This window comes from Triticum dicoccoides, chromosome 2A (assembly GCF_002162155.2).
Source record: "Triticum dicoccoides isolate Atlit2015 ecotype Zavitan chromosome 2A, WEW_v2.0, whole genome shotgun sequence".
In the NCBI taxonomy this organism is placed as follows: Eukaryota; Viridiplantae; Streptophyta; class Magnoliopsida; order Poales; family Poaceae; genus Triticum; species Triticum dicoccoides.
In genome coordinates this window covers 753136455-753142981 of record NC_041382.1, presented here as the reverse complement: position 1 = coordinate 753142981, position 6527 = coordinate 753136455, and the positions used below count along the sequence as shown (strand labels likewise).

Sequence of the window (6527 nt, the reverse complement as noted above, 5' to 3'; positions counted from 1 at the left end):
ACGGCGAAACCACGTCGAATATGGGCCTATTCTCGCCCATATGGGCCCTTTATTCGCCGAAATTGGGCTGCAAAGTGGGCCAATTTCGGTGCCTGGGGGCGACGACTGGACGCAAAACCGCCCCCAACGCCGATTGTATCGTCGACTCGCCTCCAGGGGGCGATTTTTATGCGTCCTGAGGGGGCCAACGGCTGAAGATGCCCTAAATACTTGTACCAGGGCGAGGGAGGCAAAGAGGCACCTAGGACCAGGGACACATGCATGTGATTCCCTGCATCGATGTGCCTCTGCACTACGGCGCTGCGCACGGATAGGTGGCTGACCAACGATCAATTTTTTTTCAATGATGCCAACGAGGCAACGATCGACGTGCCTACTTGGCCCAGCTGTGCCAGCCAGCCAAACGGGCCACCATGTTAGCCCGTGTAGCCAGGGGCCGTGCCTCGGCCTGGGAGGCCAGCACGTGTGCCGGCCCGACACGATCCAATTATTTAGCATGTCTGGTCGGGCCGCGCCGTGCCTGGCCCGTTTAATCTAGGCCAGGCCAATGCCGTGCCGGGCCGGCCCATTTGGCCAAATTTGGACAAAACCACTTGAGGCAGAGGAGTGGCTACAACACCGCCAGTGGCCAGAGGTAGACTTTAAGACATCAAGTTGAAGCGAGTATACTGCCTCCCTCTTGGCATGACGGTCGAGAGAAAAGAAAGGGGCCGACAGTGAAGGCGTAAAAGATTATCATCTTATAAAAGAATTATAGCTGCTAATCCATCTCTAATACCCTCTAACTTTAAATTTTCTTTTGGAAGATCCCAAAAAGTTGAGGCAAATTCTAACATCCCAAAACCCATCACTCAAGCCCGCTACTTTGAGCAGGGAGGATTTTTAGACTACAACCGCCTAGCTTAGATGAATAATGTTCACATATAAAATATGTGCATCTCCCTCTAAATACTTTCGTATATTTTGGTAGAAATATTTTATAAATTATTCTTTTATATAAAAAATGTACATATATCTATGAGAAATATTTTAATGTTTTGAAATATAAAGTTCACATACTAAGAAACTATATTAGTGATCCCGCAAAATAAACTATATTAGTGTATTTCACCCAATAGAGTAGAATAAAAATCCCCCGAAAGAATTAGAGAACAAAGAAAACGAAACAAAAAGTGAAAATGCAAAAAAAGGAAAAAGGTTTTTTAGGATAAGAAAAGCAGGAAAAGTTATTTTTAGGGGCAAGCATGAAAAGGTTAAACTCGGCGTTTTGCTGGCTGGGATCTCGTCGCACTGCTCGCTGCAGTGGAGAGGCCCGGAGGTCGTGCTGTCTTCATTATTAGTACCATACGGCTTAGCTAGATTAAGTTCGGCTAATTTATAAACCGGACGGCAGGGACGGTTAGCAACCACACGGCAGGTGTGGTCAGCTATTACAAATTGAATTGGTTAAATGATCCGTTGGAGATTATTATTACATGCACGGCTCCATATTGCCTGCATATAGTTGCTGCTAGCTTTCCACGCTGACATAGTGTGCGTGCATTTTTGTTTCTTCTCCTTTTTCTTTCTCAGTTCAAACTTCTTTTTCTTGGTGGGAATCGATGAAAATTATACACCAATGGCAATGCTAATGGTTACTTGCCCATACAATATTCACTCTCCTGATTATCATAGCCTGCTAATTGTCAGACTATGCTAATGGTTATGCACCAGTTCAGAGCGCAAACTGTTCCCATCCTTTGAACTAGACTAAGCTCTGAATGCTGTGCACGGCCTAGTGGCCTGCATAAAAATTCACTTTACAGTGTTCAGTCTACTCTTCACATAAGAAAGCTCCAAAAATTCTGTCGTAGTTTGAACAAGCACATATTCAGACAGGAAAACAAAGGCGATGTCCAGTATAAAGCGGGGCAAAAGCCTTTTTCGATAAAGTACACATATAAAACATCAACTTCAGAACGCAAGTTTCGGCCTGGCAGTAAATTTTAGGCTTATTTCCCTTGGACTGTCACGATGAAGCCGCAAGGAATGATGAGGCACTCAAACTGGAAGGATCCAGGCCCAAGTGATCACGGATCATCACTCATACGCTGCGTTTGCCGCAGGATGTGCCGAGCGAGAGATGGTGCTCGGTTCGGGGGTGTCATGTGAGATTATTAGCTGTACGCTCGGGCCAGCTGCCCTGTGAGCTATGGGTTTACTTGGCATTCGGAGCTGTGAGTCGCTGCTGGTTAGCATTGCCACAACTTCAGACATGGCAGGCCTGTCCTCCTCAGGCGACCGGTGCAAATTCTGCACGCAGAGAAGGCCAATCTGGATGCACCTGGCTAGTGCTGACAAGAGCTCGCCAAGCGCCCACTTCTTGATCAAGAAGCTCCTCAATATCACGACGATTCCACAATTCCCAGGCCTGCAAAAATATGCTCGGTCATACGGAGTACCGCTCATCTTTGTTTGATATGGCTATGTTTGGAACGTGTGTGTTGGGTTTGTGTAGCAAGCTGAACAAAGATCACCCGTTCAATGCTAGTTTGCACCCGTTTCAGTGGGAAGAAACTAGAGGACGCCTCAAGGAGGAGTATGTTTTTTCATGAGCAGACTTACATGAAGAAGGAACGTTGGCATGCTTGTTCTCCTTTTGCCGATGACTATCTCCAGCAGGACGACTCCGAAGCTATATACATCACACTTGTACGTCAGGGTCCGCTCTGCTCCTGCATACTCTGGAGCGACATATCCTCTTCATTTAACACAAAACATGGAATCAATTTCCCAACATAGTAGTCTAAGTTGAATATGAAACATTGGATGAGATGGAAATTTCAGTCGTACGGTGTCAGTACTACTGTCGGATCTGTCTGGTCGGCAATGAACAGCTTGGCAGTGGCGAAGTCTGCTATCTTCGGGTTCCACGAATCATCCAGAAGTATATTGCCAGGTTTAAGATCCCTGTGAATGACTTGCTTGCTGTGAAGGAATTCAACACCTACTGCAACCCCACGAATTATTTCCAGTCTTTGCGCCCAATTCGGTGAAGAGCGGGGCATGTTTTGTTCTCCTGCGTTTCCAAACAGGTGCGTGAGGCCAAATACAGATATGAATAGTTTTGGATACATGTGCGCATATAATGATAGATTGACACGGCATGCATTGCAGTGGGTACCAAATATGTAGCGATTTAAACTTTTTTTCTCCATCCACTCATAGACTAGTATCCACTCATCTTCTTCCTGGTCCTGGCAATAGTAGAGAAGCTCGGCAAGATTGACATGCGTGAGGGTCGACATCACTTCCACTTCCCTTAAGAAATCTTCCCTCCCTTTATCAGTAAGACGAGTGCGTTTCAGCCTCTTTACAGCAACATCAACAGCAAGGTCTGTACCATCGCGTAACTTCCCCTGGTGATTATACAGTACCATGTTACGATGTAGTTTCAGCATATACACGCAGTATACAATTAACTACTACTGCAGGATGCCATGGGAATGTCTGTAGTTAATCTGTGACAAATGTACTAGAATAGTTATTACCTTGTAGACGTTGCTAAATCCTCCTTTGCCAATGATGTTTCGGTCGGAAAAACCTCCTGTAGCCTCTTTTATAGTAAGAAAGTGCACGCACAGACCTCATGGGCAAAGCAATATTTGGAGAACCATTATCAGGAGTGTTGGGTACTGGAAAATAATTAGGCTTGTCAGATCTTATCTCCCCTTCAGAATAGTAAAAGAAGGGAATACAAATGTGTTTATATAGACAGCGTTTACCTGGATTGTGAGATCGTCTCCAGATGAAAAAGAAGAAAGCAAGGAGAACCACGATGATGATCACGGATACAGATACACCGATTATAACAATCCGAGTAGGAAACTTGGACACAGATGGCTCACCTGGTATGTGTTATGAAAAGTCAACTTCGTAACCTTAAAATTTCCTTAAAATTGATTTTTCTTTTTGTATTTGCACAAAGGTGTCAATCTTTTCTTTTAGAAAGGCCTATAGGGACATTAACCCAACTGAACCTTTGCCATTAAGCCACAAACGCAGCAAAGAATTACAGCAAATCAAATTGGAAAGAAAGTAAGATGTTGCTTCTATCAAAATGATGAATTGATAAAGCACTTTTTTTTACTATATCATCTCGTTTACGCTGTAAATCAAGTCAACTTCCAGGGCGGTGTTTCTGAGCTCGGCTCATATACACCCGCATGAACAGTAAGATCAAGAAAAATAGTAAATCTCAAAAAATTAGACGGCGAGCATGCTCGTTTCTTCAAAATCCATGTAAAATTTGTGAATAACAGTGTGGTGATCTCAGAAAACAAAATCCCACTATTTTCCTTTGTCAAGATCATCACACATGACTTTTTGTTGCGAATATTTGCATGCAACTAGAAGAACAAATATGTTCCTTGTCAAATTGAATTGTGTAGAACAAAATAGTGGGATCAGAATTGAATTCAGGTCCTTGATTTAACTGTTAATGCGGGTGTATACGAGCTCGAGATCAGAATTGAATTCAGGTCAATTTCTTTCCAGACATGAAACTTGCATGGCAGAAATGAGTGGATGGATAGTGTGTACATACCAAATTCTGATTTCGACAACCTGAGGCAGAGATCCTGCTTGCTGTCAATGAGGCGAAGATCAACAATGGCATCCGCCCACATGACACAGCCACTGCGATTGCCGCCGCCTCTGGTATCAGCAGCAGTGTAGGCCAAGCATGAGCAGTTGGCATAGCACCTCGCTTCGCACTCCTCCAGCGTAGCGACATCAATATCCACGGTCGCATTCTGCGTGTCAGGAAGCTTCACTCCTGACACCACCTTGAAGCGGCCCGTCGTCTTCCCGCCACGACACTCCAGAACTGCGTCGCGCTGGCACCCGCCCGCATACTGCTTCATCTGCCACGCCGAAGTCGATACAGAGCTGAACCCCGGCAGGCAGCCGCAGAACCTGGACAATGCCGCCTCAGGGTTGCAGAGGCCAGACGCCCCGCACTTGCCATAGGCTTCGCAGGTGACGTCCCTTGCCCCCCTGCTGAAGAAGGAGATCCACGCCCCTGTGTCGGTGTTCCACACCAGCCGCTCCACCACGCCAGTGTGGTTCACAACGACGCGGGTCAGTGGTGCGCCGGGCACGGCGGTGTACCCATATGTTATCTCCGTCGACCTGCCCGTCAGGCCGGTCATGTGCAGCGGGTACATGTTCGTGTACGTCGATGCCTCCGGGACACCGTTGAAGTAGAGACCGTTCCATGGCCCCGTGCGGTACGTCTTGACGTTGCCACGCCACAGGACGAGCTCCGGTAACCCCTTAGTTTCCAGCGTACGGCGGTAGTCCCCCGGAGACGGGTCGTCCGCTGATCGCCATGACGTGAGCTGCCACTCGGTTTTGGTCCAGAAGTTCTTACCCAGCTTCATGCCCGGCAGCAAGGTGTCCGACGGGTGGTCGAACGACTGCCACAGGTAGGCGTCACTGCTGCCGTTCCGCACAACCAGGTTGCCGGAATCGAGAAGTTGAGCCGCGCTTCCGCCGGAGAAGTCTGAAGACCAGACCGTGCGGCGGGAGCCGTCAAGCAGGACGAGGGTGGCAGCGTCGTTGAACACCAACATGCCGGACGTGTCGCCGAGAGGGTCATCACGGTTGGCCACCCAGTAGACGGTGTCGTTGGACACCGAGAACCATATGCCGAGGTACCTCTTAGTGGACACCCCGAGAGAAAAGAACCCTAGGGTGAAGGAGCCGCCGGCCGAGACAAGCGTGTCGCCATTGGAGTCAGTGAGGTTCTGGCCTTTCTCGAGCTTGTCAGCAGCGGAGGTCTGGATGGAGAGGAGCAAGATGCATGCCAAGAAGAGGAGCAGAAGAAGCTGGCTGGTTGGTCTCATGATGGGTGTTCCCTTACACTGTTCATGCACACCAGAGAAATGTTGGTCCTGGACTGCACCTGTTTTGTAGCTTCAATGGGCAACACCATACCTTTTTTCCTTTCAAAAGCAGAAGACAAATTCTTGCAGTTCAACCTCTGGCTAACATGGCCGGTACTTGAATTAAATTTCAAAATATAAGCTCAAGCAAGTGGGTCATTAGAGTACTGGGTCAAAGTGGGGCGCATCGGATATGATTGGTGCCAGCTTGCCACGATGCCAACTGCAAGCCGGCGACACCCTAATTGTCAACGCAATATTTTACAAAAATAAAACTTTTTGAACAAATATTATGGTAATTTCGCAAGCCAATCTAAGCATAAGCGCGATAAAGAATTTCTTCTTGCCCAATTATGCATGTGTTGTATACAGACAGCTGTTTTTCTTTTTTCCTTTTCTGAGAATCATATGTGCAACTGCTATGGATATGCAATTTTGCAAACCTTTGCTGGGACCGGGCTTACTTGTGTCCATGTCCCCGCTCTCAACAAGGAGAAAAACTAAAAAGAAAACAGAAAATCTTGTGAGTCGAAGTCTTTCCCCCCCCCTTATGCAGACGGCTAGGGTTTTCTCTCCGTGTCGTGAATGTGATTTCTTTCT

General features: G+C 47.1%; 1 pseudogene; it reads right to left on the bottom strand.

Annotated features, from left to right (window-relative positions):
* Positions 1 to 2079: 2079 nt before the first annotated feature.
* LOC119358317 lies at positions 2080 to 5888 on the bottom strand (annotated as a pseudogene).
* Between the last annotated feature and the right edge of the window lie 639 nt (positions 5889 to 6527).